This window comes from Pinus tabuliformis, chromosome 5_2, assembly GCF_031772625.1.
Source record: "Pinus tabuliformis cultivar Carrire ecotype Pingquan chromosome 5_2, CPIR1, whole genome shotgun sequence".
Taxonomy (NCBI): Eukaryota; Viridiplantae; Streptophyta; class Pinopsida; order Pinales; family Pinaceae; genus Pinus; species Pinus tabuliformis.
The window spans coordinates 1,062,071,269-1,062,087,910 of NC_142306.1; the positions used below are offsets into that span (position 1 = coordinate 1,062,071,269).

The 16,642-nt window shown below is 36.4% G+C and overlaps 1 protein-coding gene and 1 pseudogene across 1 annotated transcript in view; one reads left to right on the forward strand and one right to left on the reverse strand.

Annotated features, from left to right (window-relative positions):
* Positions 1–173: 173 nt before the first annotated feature.
* LOC149162903 (protein DUF642 L-GALACTONO-1,4-LACTONE-RESPONSIVE GENE 2 pseudogene) lies at positions 174–1,909 on the reverse strand (annotated as a pseudogene).
* An 8,795-nt stretch (positions 1,910–10,704) lies between these two features.
* Positions 10,705–16,642, forward strand: part of LOC149162904 (uncharacterized) — a 28,698-nt gene continuing 22,760 nt past the window's right edge. The window contains exon 1 of the mRNA XM_089437442.1: positions 10,705–10,721. The gene's annotated coding sequence lies outside the window, so the exon portion shown is untranslated. The remainder of the gene's footprint in view (positions 10,722–16,642) is intronic.

The following is a 16,642-nucleotide window of genomic DNA, read 5'->3' on the forward strand; positions in this document are numbered from 1 at the left end:
CAGGTGTATATTTAAAATGTAGTTGTGAGATGTGTATTTTAAATGTGGGCATTAACTAAACTTTTTCATTAATTATAGTCATGAGCTGTAGCCTGTAATCACTGTTTAGTTTGGGTTTTGGTTTTATGTTTGAGAGTGATGGATGCATTTTCGAAAAAAAATGCCCGGTGTAAAGGGGTTTCTGTCTGTAATGTAAAGGTTAATTACATAGGACTTAGATTTTGAAATTTTGATTTTTTATTTAGTGATTTCTTTACTCTAATGTTTTTCCACCACATTTAGTAGAAAATGGTAAGAGGAATGGAGAAATATTTTTCAGCACAAGCAATCTGTAAGACAAATATTATTATCATCTCTCACTGCTCGTGAACAAAATGCTGGTTCATTGCCATCACAAAGGCTAAGGCTACTATCCAACCAAACTGATCCCAAACAATAATTTCATAAGCTTAAATAAATAGTCCAGCGAGTGGATGGAGCCAAAAAGCCATAGAAACTTCAAATACTTGTGGTATCAATCTCTCCTCTGTTAAGGGAGGTATCAAATCAGATCAGATCAGAACCACTAATCAAATGCATACATAAATGCAGTAGATAGCAATAAAACAAAATCTGCAGATAGCAACAGAGCGCTTAACGAACGGAAAAGAGTTTAACTTGATCTATCACAGGACCGCACAGCGTACTGAAGTCGTCGCTTCTCATGGTGTAAAACGTACTGAAGAGTCCTGGGGGTGATCGCAGTGAAAGTGAGTGTTGCAGCCTTAAAGGTTCCGGCTCCCTTTGATTCGAAGGGAACCTTGACTGTTTCCCTTCCAGCAAATGCCTCCACAATCATGTTACCCATGCAGGTATTCCTGGCATCTCCCACTGCAAAGCTCAAGCGGTACAATCTGCCGGGAATCATTCTGACGACCTGGGATATGGCGCTTTCCTTGCCGGCCACAAGCTCCACGGCCCTCCTGCCCTGCGGAACTGCAAAATGTGCCCCGTCAAGGTACTTGACAGCTTTCAGAGATTCAATGATCCATCCCAGCAGAGGAGAAATGGCATCTTCAATGTTGGGAGGGAGAAGCATGCCGGAGTTGGAGCTTGGGAACATGTAAGGGCCCTCCTCAAAATCGCCATTCTTTATCAGATCGAATCTTGTGAACTGAGGGGGGGAACAACTCCTTGATTGCCACTGCATCCAGCACTGGTCCGCAAGCCGGATCTTCTGCAACGCCGGGGTTATGAAGAATAACATCGACTACACTGGAAAGAGCCCTGAATGCCCAGGAATAAGCATCCCAGCCATTGCTGCTGTACAGGGTTTGTATGGATATGTCTCCAGAAAATGGAGGAACAGAGACATTCAATCTCTCAAACTGTGCACAAGTCCTCGCCGCACTAAATGTAAGCGAGTAATAGGAGCCCCTTGTGACCATGATACTCTGGCTGATGGACGCCTCGTTTCCCAGTCTCACAGCATGGGCTTCTTCGGGGACGACCACCAACATATCACGCTGACGATGTCCAGATGTTATGTACTCCACAAAACCTCTGGTTCGCCACTTCGGTAAGGAGTTTCACCCTACAAGGACCGTGCCTTTCAGGTTCTTGGGCTTAGGAGCCAATTCAAAGTCCCCATTCGGCAGCAGACCATCACTGGTGGTGACAGATCCCCATAGCTGAAAAAGCAACTGCAGCAGACATAAGAAACGGCAGATCGAAACCCTGGAGCACCACATTTTCGAGTCTAACTAGAGAGTCTGGCTACAAGGGGCAAACTATCTGAGCACTCATAAGAAGGATAGAGGAAAGAGTTTTGTTTTTCCATTGCCATTAGTAGAAAATGATAAGAGGAATGGGGAAATATTACTTTTAGAAAGGATAGAGGAAAGAGTATTGGAAGGTTTAATAATATTTTTCAAAGATTAATTTTATGGGTTTCTTTAATGGTTAATATTTTAATTTATTTGATAATTTTTATTGGGTATTTATATTTTTATGTTAAGGAGGTTCAAAAATATATCTAGTTGATATTTGTTGGCATAATTTATAATTTATAGTGTATGTTGTAACTATTTATGTAATTAATATTGCATATTTTTTTATGATTCAGCGAAGAAAAGTTTTTATTGACTGAAAAACCAGCACATCAAGAAACAACATGGAATTCCAGACTCCAAACTTCCACAACTATCCAGTGTTTGAGATTTACACTAAATAAAGAGGGAAAGAAAACTCAAAAAATTAGATTGGGAGCGATGTCGTAAGTCGTCGAAAAGTCCTGTAATAAAATCCTGGATTGATGCCCTTCGAAAAGCATTTGCCCAAATTGATCTCAACTGTCCAAACCATAACTGACCACAACAAACTGCTTATTCACTAAGATCCGAAAAAAGTACTATCGTGTAAATCACAATTCCCCCTTCCACCTGCCTGAGAATACTCTTCTTATCTGGTCTATGTGGTGAAAAGTTAGCCATATAGTGATGGAGGCCTTTCCAGCAGGGTTCAACAACACACCTAATATGTGTTAATTGCAGATTATACAAAAATATGGAACTCATCTCTATGTTTAAGCAGAAAAAGGGATCTGATATGTGCTAGCCCCTTATAGGTCCTTTAGGCTTTAATAGACTATAATACCGAATTTGATCAACCTAATACCAAGATTGAACTATGATACTGGAGGTAGTGTCAGATATGACTTATGCACAATGCTAGATAACGGCTCCCAAGTTTAAGTACCAATCTTGGTAGTTGACTTGAATCACAATTCAGTGTGCATGTGTTTATGTGTCCTTGCAAATTCACTACATACAATAGCCAATAGAGTTTGGTATATTTGTCTCCAGAAATACACATACAGTGATATGATATGTTCTTGAAATGTACAATTACAGAGTGCATGATCCCTCAGCCATTAAAGCTTTGAAGATTAACATTCTTATATGTCTGCATAGGTATTTACAATTCTAAATATCACTTGATTTCGTTCTAGACCCTGACTGCTAACTCACTATGAACTGGAAATCCTAAACATCATTTAACAGCTATCTTCCTTGCACCTCCATTTGGACCGAAGAATTTATATAATCAAGTTGTTATTTTTCCAGTTTCATTTTGCTTACAACAACTTCCAATTCTACACCTATCATTGCCATGATGATTGAGTTTCCCGTTACTTAAAGCCTTTGTTGATTGAGTCCACTGAATGAGCCAAGTTCATGTTAGCTTTGGTTGAGTTGATGTAAAATTGTGTAGTGGAGTTGATGTCAACTGAGGTCTAGCTGTAGAATTACCAAACTGAGTTGAAGTTGGCTTAGGTAGACATACAACGTTAAACATACATTCTTGTTATTACTTCTAGAACAAAAAGCTACTCAAGAAACACAACAGAAATATATTATATGAACAGAAGAGAAATGCAAAAAAGTCTGTTCTCAAATTTACTGTTCACAACCTTACATTCACCATCTCAAAACAGTAAAGCAAGAATGTAAATTTCATATAGAAAAGTCTATAATAGAGCAATACAAACTTACAATGGTTCCATATAATTCTTAGTGCATGTCACTAGAACTCAAGCTTCTCTTGCAATATTGGCCTTGAGGGATTCTTTTCATTAAAATTCATAATTTAAGAGTTGACAAAATTCAAACACAATTCTTGTTTCTCAACTAGTTGATTCCCTTTTATATCTATTCTCATCGATGCCTTGTGAACTCTTGGAATTCCTTTTTGGCAGTTATGAACTTTTCATTTAAATAGGATATTTTACAACAAGGATATGACTTTGGTTGGAGCCATTGGCTACCATGTACCTTATCATCTAGATAGGCTGACCATACATCATGCTGAGAGGAGATTCCTATTATGCACTTGAATATCAATTGCTCAAAGGAAACTTCATAAGATATCAACTATTTGGGAATAGGCTCTGCACCACTTTTGAGTGTGCTGAGATATAAATTAATCAAATTTATCTCATTTGAATGGTTTGCAATGTATTCCTTTAATATCTCCTTGGATATCCTTGAGGTCATTCCAATAGCAGTCCCTTTATCTCTGATAATTGCCTTTAGGTCATTCAAAGAATTAGCTATAGGTATGGATGAACTCATGTCTCCAAGTGGGGGGAGAGGACATCTTATCTTTCTCGAAGGATGCACTTGTGGATATGCAATTTGCTAGACTTGTATAGTTTCATTCACTCTCCCTTTCAATAATTCGAGGAAGATCATCAGGTGCATCCTTTTCCTCTGCTTGCCATTTCTTTAGTATATTTGATGCTCATTTGGGCCTCATATAATATCACTTTTTTGTCTTTGATGCCAAATAAGTGAGGAATTGAGTGGTGTAACCTTGAAATTTTTGAAGATTACTATACATAAACCTTTGGGCGGTACTTGGTTCATATTGTAGTTCAAAAGTGCAGGATTTGAACTTGGGCAGGCTAGTCATGTTTGTTTTATAATGGGCCACTTCCTTCTCTAATTGATCTATCTTTTGTTTGTAGCCCTTTATTTCCTTGACCATATTTTTTTATGTTAAATTCAGAAGCCTGAGTGAGAAAAACACTTGTAGAAGTTGTGGCAATTGGATTGGAGTCTCAGTAGTCATTGTGAGCTTTGGGACTCTAAGTAATTTGGGTTTCTTGTGAGATTGTTTTACCACCCATCCTTTTGTCTAATTGAAGGAAAATGCTTTTGGAATTGACCGCTTCAAACTTTGATGGGTGAAATTTTCTACATTGAGTTGGCTTAAGAGGAAATGGTGTCCTGTGATAGATGGCCTTGGGGATTCAATAGATGTTTTAGTCAGTGTGCATGTGTTTATGCGTCCTTGTGTTTATGCCAATAGAGTTTGGTATAACTGTCTGTAGAAATACACATACAGTGATATGATATGATCTTAAAATGTATAACTACAGAGTGCATGATCCCTCAGCCATTAAAGCTTTAAAGAGTAACATTCATATATGTCTGCATAGGTATTTACAATTCTAAATATCTCTTGATTTCGTTCTAGACCCTGACTGCTAACTCACTATGAACTGGAAATCCTAAACATCATTTAACAGTTATCTTCCTGCACCTCCATTTGGACTGAAGAATTTATATAATCAGGTTGTTAGTTTTCCAGTTTGATTTTGGTTACAACAACTTCCAATTCTACACCTATCATTGCCATGATGATTGAGTTTCCCGTTACTTAAAGCCTTTGTTGATTGAGTCCACTGAATGAGCCAAGTTCATGTTAGCTTTGGTTGAGTTGATGTAAAATTGTGTAGTGGAGTTGATATCAACTAAGGTCTAGCTGTAGAATTACCAAACTGAGTTGAAGTTGGCTTAGGTAGACATACAAGGTTAAACATACATTATTGTTATTACTTATAGAACAAAAAGCTACTCAAGAAACACAACAGAAATATATTATATGAACAGCAGAGAAATGCAGAAAAGTCTGTTCTCAAATTTACTGTTCACAACCTTACATTCACCATCTCAGAACAGTAAAGCAAGAATGTAAATTTCATATATAAAAGTTTATAATAGAGCAATACAAACTTACAATGGTTCTATATAATTCTTAGTGCATGTCACTAGAACTCAAGCTTCTCTTGCAATATTGGCCTTGAGGGATTCTTTCATTAAAATTCATAATTTAAGAGTTGACAAAATTCAAACACAATTCTTGTTTCTTAACCAGTTGATTCCATTTTATATCTATTCTCATCGATGCCTTGTGAACTCTTGGAATTCCTTCTTGGCAGTTATGACCTTTTCATTTAAATAGGATATTTTACAACAAGGATATGCCTTTGGTTGGAGCCATAGGCTACCATGTGCCTTATCATCCAAATAGGCTGACCATACATCATGCTGAGAGGAGATTCCTATTATGCACTTGAATATCAATTGCTCAAAGGAAACTTCATAAGATATCAACTATTTGGGAATAGGCTCCGCACCACTTTTGAGTGTGCTGAGATATAAACTAATCAAATTTATCTCATTTGAATGGTTTGCAATGTATTCCTTTAATATCTCCTTGGATATCCTTGAGGTCATTCCAATAGCAGTCCCTTTATCTCTGATAATTGCATCTAGGTCATTCAAAGAATTAGCTATAGGTATGGATGAACTCATGTCTCCAAGTGGGGGGAGAGGACATCTTATATTTCTCGAAGGATGCACTTGTGGATATGCAATTTGCTAGAGTTGTATAGTTTCATTCACTCTTCCTTTCAATAATTCGAGGAAGATCATCAGGTGCATCCTTTTCCTCTGCTTGCCATTTCTTTAGTATATTTGATGCTCATTTGGGCCTCATATAATATCACTTTTTTGTCTTTGATGCCAAATAAGTGAGGAATTGAGTGGTGTAACCTTGAAATTTTTGAAGATTACTATACATAAACCTTTGGGCGGTACTTAGTTCATATTGTAGTTCAAAAGTGCAGGCTTTGAACTTGGGCAGGCTAGTCATGTTTGTTTTATAATGGGCCACTTCCTTCTTTAATTGATCTATCTTTTGTTTGTAGCCCTTTATTTCCTTGACCATATTTTTTATGTTAAATTCAGAAGCCTGAGTGAGAACAACACTTGTAGAAGTTGTGGCAATTGGATTGGTTCTTGCATTTGCAATCAATGGAGTCTCAGTAGTCATTGTGAGTTTTGGGACTCTAAGTAATTTGGGTTTCTTGTGAGATTGTTTTACCACCCATCCTTTTGTCTAATTGAAGGAAAATGCTTTTGGAATTGCGACTGCTTCAAACTTTGATGGGTGAAATTTTCTACGTTGAGTTGGCTTAAAAGGAAATGGTGTCCTGTGATAGATGGCCTTGGGGATTCAATAGATGTTTTAGTCAGTGTGCATGTGTTTATGCGTCCTTGTAGATTCACTACTTACAATAGCCAATAGAGTTTGGTATAATTTTCTGCAGAAATACACATACAGTGATATGATATGATCTTAAAATGTATAATTACAGAGTGCATTATCCCTCAGCCATTAAAGCTTTGAAGAGTAACGTTCATATATGTCTGCGTAGGTATTTAAAATTCTAAATATCTCTTGATTTCGTTCTAGACCCTGACTGCTAACTCACTATGAACTGGAAATACTAAACATCATTTAACAATTATCTTCCTGCACCTCCATTTGGACCGAAGAATTTATATAATCAGGTTGTTAGTTTTCCAGTTTGATTTTGGTTACAACAACTTCCAATTATACACCTATCATTGCCATGATGATTGAGTTGCCCGTTACTTAAAGTCTTTGTTGATTGAGTCCACTGAATGAGCCAAGTTCATGTTAGCTTTGGTTGAGTTGATGTAAAATCGTGTAGTGGAGTTGATATCAACTAAGGTTTAGCTGTAGATATTTTGGTTACAACAACTTCCAATTCTACACCTATCATTGCCATGATGATTGAGTTGCATGTTACTTAAAGCCTTTGTTGATTGAGTCCACTGAATGTGCCAAGTTCATGTTAGCTTTGGTTGAGTTGATGTAAAATCGTGTAGTGGAGTTGATATCAACTAAGGTCTAGCTGTAGAATTATCAAACTGAGTTGAAGTTGGCTTAGGTAGACATACAAGGTTAAACATACATTGTTGTTATTACTTCTAGAACAAAAAGCTACTCAAGAAACACAATAGAAATATATTATATGAACAAAAGAGAAATGCAGAAATGTCTGTTCTCAAATTTACTGTTCAACCTTACATTCACCATCTCAGAACAGTAAAGCAAGAATGTAAATTTCATATAGAAAAGTCTATAATAGAGCAATACAAACTTACAATGGTTCCAGATAATTCTTAGTGCATGTCACTAGAATTCAAGCTTCTCTTGCAATATTGGCCTTGAGGGCTTCTTTTCATTAAAATTCATAATTTAAGAGTTGACAAAATTCAAAAAGAATTCCTGTTTCTCAACTAGTTGATTCCCTTTTATATTTATTTTCATCGCTGCCTTGTGAACTCTTGGACTTCCTTCTTGGCAGTTATGAGATTTTGATTTAAATATGATATTTTACACCAAGGATTTGTCTTTAGTTGGAGCCATAGGCTACCATGTGCCTTATCATCCAGATAGGCTGACCATACAACATGCTGAGAGGAGATTCTTCTCTTGCAATATTGGCCTTGAGGGCTTCTTTTCATTAAAATTAATAATTTAAGAGTTGACAAAATTCAAACAGAATTCTTGTTTCTCAACTAGTTGATTCCTTTTTATATCTATTCTCATTGGTGCCTTGTGAACTCTTGGACTTCCTTGGTAGTTATGAGCTTTTGATTTAAATACGATATTTTACACCAAGGATTTGTCTTATCATCCAAATAGGCTGACCATACATCATGCTGAGAGGAGATTCCTATTATGCACTTGAATATCAGTTGCTCAAAGGAAACTTCATAAGATGTCAACTATTTGGGAATAGGTTCCTCACCACTTTTGAGTGTGCTGAGATATAAATTAATCAGATTTATTTCATTTGATGGTTTGCAACATATTCCTTTAATATCTCCTTGGATATCGTTTGTTTGTAGCCCTTTATTTCCTTGACCATATTTTTGATGTTAAATTCAGAAGCCTGAGTGAGAACAACACTTGTAGAGTTGTGGCAATTGGGTTGGTTCTTGCATTTGCAACCAATGGAGTCTCAGTAGTCATTGTGAGCTTTGGGACACTAAGTAATCTGAGTTTCTTGTGAGATTGTTTTACCACCCATCCTTTTGTCTAATTAAAGGCAAATGCTTTTGGAATTGTGACTGCTTCAAACTTTGATGGGTGCGTTGAGTTGGCTTAAAAGGAAATGGTGTCCTGTGATAGATGGCTTAGGGGATTCAATAGATGTTTTAGGATTTGATCCCTACATACGTAGGCTCTGAATCTCTAGCTTCTTCCTTTTCTTTTCTTTTTCCTCTTGCTAGCTATTACGTCAGGGCTTCTTCTAATCTATACACTTAAATTGTTGCCTTAATTGCTTCCATTTCTGCTTTGATTCTAGTCTCCTTATTCGTTGTAGCTTCCTTTTCCTTTGCTTCTCTCTTTGTATTTTCCTTTTCCAATTCCTGTTATCTTTTCCACGTTTGTCATTGCTACGAATTCTGGATCCTATATCATCTAGTGATGTGGTCCTTTTATGGATCTCTTCTTCTCGTCAGAGTATAGGGCCACTTGTACTTGCCTACTACGTTTAGAAGGTCATCTCTTCTGAATATTTTTTCAGAAGCAACATGAGCTTTGTCTTTTGTAATCGTATCTCTCACATCTTTATGCTCCTGTCTATCATGGAAATATTTTGCTTTTGTAATCTGTCTATTTCTTCTATAACGTCATCAAGATCTTGTTGTAGTAGTACTGTAGTTCAATTTCATGATTAGTAGTTTGTAGCCTTTTTCCTCCTTTTTCCCATTTTTGCATGCTTGCCAGAAAATGAGCACAAGAAACACAAGGTGTCGGGTACAACTGATCATGCACGCATCTTCCAAATACAACAATGATAAAGGTGTTGAGAAACACCTATCATGCACCTTTAATTTAAACTTTTTACCCTGACTTTGAATCAAACTCAACTTGTTAACTCTTCAAATATTTTAACTTACTCATTAAATTAAATTTTGACTTACTAAGACACTCATCAACTATTACTGACCAGGATCACTCATTAACCCACTCTTAAAAAATATCTGAACATAGAACCTTCACCTTAAATCATGTTCTACCCATTACATTAATGACTTTACAGACCTTTTTTAACATAAATACCATTCCATTACTATTCAACTCACACTCACTAACTTTTATAATAATAAAAATTATATGGCGATTTTATATGATTTTTACTAATCCCATTACTTTGATCTTATGACCAATGTCTCCACCCATAAAATGTCTCCACTTTTAGGTGAGATCCTATAAAAGCTCATTATAACCATAACCACCAAATATGATCATAAATTATACCTTTGTTTAGAGAGTGCTGCCAGGTTAATTCTTTATTGAATTAATATTATTATGACCATTTTCTTCTCAACTTTCTCCGAACCTTCACAATTGAGTAGCAGAGCACCTTTTTCTTCTCAATTTTCTCCGAACCTTCAGAATTGAGTAGCAGAGCATCAAACGTGGAGGAGAAATCTGATGTTGCAGACCCAAATACTTCGTTTCTGCTGTAGCAGCTGCCAGCACTGTAGCTGGGACTCGCTTGCATTTGCGAGTTTAGAGTGTAATTTTCATGGGTCAATGCAGTGGGTATAACTGCATTCTCTGCATTCTGAGGCATCTGCAGCTGAGATGGTAGTTGGCATGAATGATAGGCCGATAACCCCATGGCCGCAGAAGAAATTTCCACCATGAAATCCCATCACTGCTCGGGGGGAGGCCGAGGTATGTTCCAAGATGAATTCCCCCGGTTCTAATTTGTTATTAAAGTGAGTTCTTTAACCAGTTAATATCTCCTTTGTGACCATGGTTTTGAAAGGGAAGAGCATAAACCTGTACAACAAAGTAACCTCACTTCTCGAACAGCACGGCTCTTCCTCTGCCAGGGGGTTTCAAATCTCAAACAATACTTACATCGCAACAGTCCGCTTTGAGCTTAGGTAAATCTAAGCCTTCAAGGAGAAGAAGAATGAGTCTTCGTTTCCCAATGCCCCCTCTGCATACATCTGCTATGCCTGTGGATATATTTTCCCCTCTGCAAATTTCGAAAGGTATCGAAATTGTTTCTGAGCATTACTGTCATAGGTGAAGTTTAAGTGAGGTCTAAATAGACATGCATTTTAGCGAAAACTAAAAATATAAAAAATTACTTAGACATATGTTTTATTTATATCTGTAAAAACAATTGAAAACCATGAACAATTCAAACAAAAACTTCATAAGCATTTGCTACATTTACAGAGTTACATTTATGGATAGTAGCTATCAGCCAACCTATGTTATCCTCATATAAAACAATATACCACTGAAACGTCATTCCCAATTTAATTTTGGTGATCAAAGAGTTGATTATTTCAGAATTTAACTTCATACGCATTTGTTACATTTACAGAGTTACATTTATGGACAGTAGCCATCAACCAACCTATGTTATCCTCCTATGTTTGTGATTTAGTTAAACGATGGGAAGGCAAGCTATTTTCAATTGGGAGTCAACTTGAAGATGAAGATACATTTGTTTATGTCCACTCGAGTGAAATATGTCTGATTCTACAATTTACAATCAAGTAAAGATGGTCCATGTAAATAAAAAACATGATAAACATACAAATTTTGCAATCTCAGCCTGATTCTGGTTATGGTCCACGTAAATAAAAAAACCTGAAAAACATATAAATTTTGCAATTTCAGTCTGATTCTGGTTACGACGGTGGATATATTTTACCCAAAGGTATTTTCTATTTTTGAAAGACATTTTGTTTACTCATTTTCAACTTCAATGATTTTGTATATGTCACATTGTTTTTCGAATTTATGCCTTACGGCGTTTCCTTTGCAACATTTGGTGCAATTGCTAGTTTATAGTGTATGTTGTAACTATTTATGAAATTAGAAATTTTTTCTTTATTAAATTATATAATATATATAGTTTTCTAATGTCTGTTTAGGTCATAGATATTTAAAGTAATATATGGGGATTCATTGTTGTTAAAGAGATGACTTACACCTATTAAATACAAATGTTTAACGGCCAAAAATATAGATGAGTTGTAATTCTCTTGATCAAATAACATAGCATTTTAAGAATGTAAAAGTGAATTTTGTCTATTTTCATTTGTAGGAGAGACCATTCTTTGGAAAAACTCAGGATATAAAATTTTCTTCTTGAACATCAGTCTCAAAATTATATTCTTATATTGGTTCATCTTTGATGTCATATATTAGTGAACATTCTCATTAGTTGAAAAAAAGCTACCAGGATGAGCTAAACTATTTTGAAAGATAAGAAAGGAGAACAAAAGCTACCAGGATGAGCTAAACTATTTTGAAAGATAAGAAAGGAGAACAAAGTATTATAGTATAGTGAGTGGAATAAATTCATAATCTTTTAATAGACTATAAAATGATAAATTATTTTAAATAACTACTTATATCATGTTAGAACCAGGAAAAAATATTTAAAAAAGATTATAAAGTATTTTTTAGTTTAGGTAGATAATACATCAATTGAAATAGAACATTATAGGATGTATGTAAAAAGGAAGTCTTGATAACCTTTTTTCTAAGGTATCCGGTTTTGAAATACTGGGGCTGTGGTTCCCGAAAGAAGTTTGAAAAAAATTCAGGGAAATTCAGGGATTGTTGTATACGTTTGACATGGTTTTGGGCCATCTCTCATGATTTTGGAGCTGGTGCTAGCCCACAGATATTAGACTTTAGTGCCTGCGTATTGATAGGATGTCCATTCCAGTAATTTCTTATTATTTCTAGAGAGGGGTTGTGCGAATGGCAGCATTCGACACAATCACTGTTTTTAGTTGAGTAAAAGACCTAAAATTTTCTTAGCCCCTTAATCCTTAAGCAAAGAACGTCAGAGTGACAGGCCTTGCTGAGTTAAATTTCGGCAGAACTTGCAAAGTTTTAGTAAATATCCGAGTTATTTTGGAGTTATAGAGCTCAGCTTTAACCAGTGTAGCTGAGTTATGCAAAGTTATATATTCTTAAAAAGCTAAGCATTGCATAGTTTTGAGCCATGTTGCCCAGTACAGGTCAGTGACATTGAATAATGTCACGCGTATTCTGAACTACAAAATTTAATATAAGGTTGATTTAGATTTATATTTTTATTCCGCCTCTCTTCCAACCTGAGAGGCCGCTTTATAAATATTCAATTTAATGATTGGTTACTTGGTAACGGGCTCTGCTCATATGTCAATTGATTATTCAAACATCCCGTCATTTAATGGCATAACACGTGTTATAGCGATCTCTAGTGCGTTGACCTATATTAATCTCAGTTGAACTATTCTTATCAGTGCAATTTAACCAAAGTTCTAAATAACTTTATATTTTAATAATATTTTAAAACAATTTGTGAGTGTTTTGATTGGGTATCACATTAGAGTTCTTATTGTAGAGGGAGAGACAATATCCTAAGTTTTTTAGGCAAGCAGTTTATTAAAGTTAAGGATAAACAAGTTAAACCTGAATCGAATTCTCAAAATTAGAACTAATGCTATCTTAAAGTTTAACATTAATTCATGACATTTAATGTTACACAAATAGTTTGGCACGCGACGTGCATGATTAGACGGTTGGGGCGGATGGCTTTCGCTCCCCCCAGCCGGGATCGATTCTTGCGGCGGTGTTTCTGTGGACCGTGCTTTGGTCATCTGCTGGCTTCGGCCTTATGGACGATTTGTTACAGCTATGCCGTAAATATTCTGAAATTCTGCTGGCTTCGGCCATATGCTGTAAAAATCTGCTGGCTTCGGCCATATGCTGTAAAAATCTGCTGGCTTTGGCCATATGTTGTAAAAATTTGCTGGCCTCGGCCATATGTTGATTTTCCCTCTGAAAAAAAAATTGTTACACAAATAGTTTGAAAAAATGTTTTGCACATTTGTATTTATTTCTCAATTACTACCAAAATTATAGTTGCTATTCCCAAAATTACAGTTTCTATTGCCCGCTTACACCTGGCACCATTTCTTGCACCTTCCACCATCGCTCTCCAACGCGTTAACACCTTCCACCATTGCTCTCCAACACGTTAACACCCTCTGCCACATCTATGAAGATGTGTTCTTAACCCTCTGCCCTAACACCCTCTGCCACATCTATGAAGATGTGTTCTTAACCCTCTGCCCTCGCTGGTTGTAGCCTTCTTAGACTTCATAGCTCCCATGCTATGCCATGGTTCGACATTCTTCTCCAGATAGGTTCTGGACCCTCGCTAGTTGTAGCCTTCTCAGCCTTCATAGCTCCAATGCTCTCCTGTGGCTCGACATTCTTCTCAGCTCCAATGCTTTGCCCTGGCTCGACATTCTTCTCAGTTCCAATGCTCTACCTTGGTGCGACATTCTTCTCCAAGCAGACAATTAAATGAACATATGGTGCCAAGAGACAAAAGACATACCTAGAGTAAGCATACCTAAGTAGAAGTGCTCTCGTTTACATCTGGCTGAGAAGTTAGGCAACATTCTCACACATGTATGCTTGCTGGGATATTGTTCTCTTATTCCGAATGCTCCTGGAGGAGATGAAAATTAGCATTGAAACTCTCTCTTCTGTTTGCTGACATTGAAAATCTCTCTTCCGTTTGTTGGGATATTGTTCTAAATAAATGCTCCTGGAGGAGGAAGAGGTACATAAAACTCCTTTCTGGCTCTGCTTTTGTTCCCATATAAAATTGTTTACATTTATATGAATTAGCTCAGCTCAAGGTTTTGGTACTGACTCCGCTTCATGTTGCTATATATAACTATTCTCATTTCTCTAAATTAACTCACTGCGAGCTCTGGTATTGACTCTGCTTCATGTTCCCATATATAGTTGTTTTGATATATAATTGTTTTCATTTCCCTTCATTTATTTCATTTCCATGCACAGTTACCTGGTCCCATTCATGTATTGAGAGCGAGCTTTGTAGTAGGACAAAGGTAGTCGCATAGATGTTGTAACAAATTCATCAACAACAATCTCTCTCCTCTCACACCTTCATTTAGAGGATGGCATAGGATTAGAAAAATAATTGTTATGTTGTCTAACCTGGAGAATGCATGATGTAAAACAAACACTGTCACATTTGAGGGTACAATAAAAACTAAAATATGCAGAAGAGAATTTCTCCTTACCTTCTACTTTGAGATCTGATAAACCCAACTACTTTGAGATCTTATAAACCCAATGTTAGTGAAGATAGGTCACCGTCCTTTGTATTGTCCAATTCCTGATAGGTTCCGTCTTTGTTTGCCAGAAAATTGTTGTTGGTTGAAACAAAATTGTTGTTTGCTCACAAATTGGTATTGGCAAGGGATTCTGTCCAGGAAGAAAGCTCTGACACCTTGCGAGTTGTATCTCAAACAAACATACATTGAAAGACACATACAAAGAAACATTGAAAGCCAAATTGTGGCCACTGTAAAGTTATATTGGAAATTAAAATGAATAATCATAACCAATAATTTTGAACAAAGATTGGCTAAAAAAGATCAGAAATATAAAATACAGATTAAACATCCCGAATGATCTTGAAAATATAATTGACGCGCTAGTAATAAGCATCTTGTATTTTGGCTTGACACTCTCCCACACATTTTTCTCCGAATGATCTTGAAAATATAATTGACTCGCTAGTAATCCGCATCTTGTATTTTGGCTTGACACCCTCCCACACATTTTTCCCCCAGAAATATTTTACGGGTAAGAGGAATTTCTGTAAGAAATCTTTAACCGATAAAGGGACAAACTGCATGGTGTAACCCAGATGTGCAAGCTCAATTTCTCTAAGAAATCTTTAACCGATTGATAACGGGATTGAACTGCATGGTGTAACCCAGATGTGCAAGCTCGAGTACAACTAATTGACAGTAAAGTACATGAAAAAATGCATCACCTCCACAAAGGTGATTGAAAAAAGAGTAAATAACTCCATGCTTTAGTATTTGTGGAAGACACTCATGGAACTCCTCCTTCAGGTCTTCAAAATACTCACCATATGTATCCGAAAAACACCTTGCATGCAAGGAAAATCATTTGTCAAATATCTAACATTATATAATTTACTTGAGAAGACTCAACAATTAAAGAATAACAAGGTATAATCCATTAAATTTCATCTTAATTATGATTCAAGAAAATCATTTTCACCTTTTCCACTGGGTTGATTTTACCCAGTCGCTTCCCAGCGTCTCAGCAAAGGCCATTGGAAAAATACTAAATGCCTCCAGGATTTAGTAATCTGCAATGCTAACAGTGGCAATGTAAAAATTTCTCATTTCCCACCCCGGTTTTCAGTTTCACCTTATTTCTCCAAAATAGTTAAATGCCCTTTCCCATATCCATACATTAAACAACTGGAAAATAAATTTTGCTGAAAACACAAATTCTGGAAAAATTACAAAATGCTGGAAAATGCAGAAATAAATATCAACACATACAAACAGCCATTTAACACATTTAAACACAGTGATTTTTCGTCAAGGTGACCCTGGAAAAATCCCCTACAACTCTTGGGGAAACCCAGTTCGAGAGCTCTTTATTATTTCTGGAAAATGCTTTTATAGTGAGAGAAATATTCAACAAAAAATCAGCAAGCAAACTTTTACAACTTATCTCGTTTTCCGTGCCTCACAACCAACTGGAGAAACTTGCAAACAACAAAACAGAACATCAATAAATACTGTACGACCTCCTCGATTTTTGTGCCCAAATTTTAGCTTTAAATGCTACTATACAGCCTGCCTAGAAAAGCGTGCAAGCTGCCTTAAATACGCTGTATGGATTTCCTCGATTTGCGTGCCAAGGTACAACCACTTGCTGTACGGATTTCTGCTCCTGGATTTTTGTGCACTTGCTGTACGGATTTCTAAAATCGTGCCCAATATCTGCCTTTCACTGTGTGCTCACTCAACTGTACGGATTTGATAAAATGCTGCCTTGGAATGTGTGTCAAGCTGCTGCCTCCTTC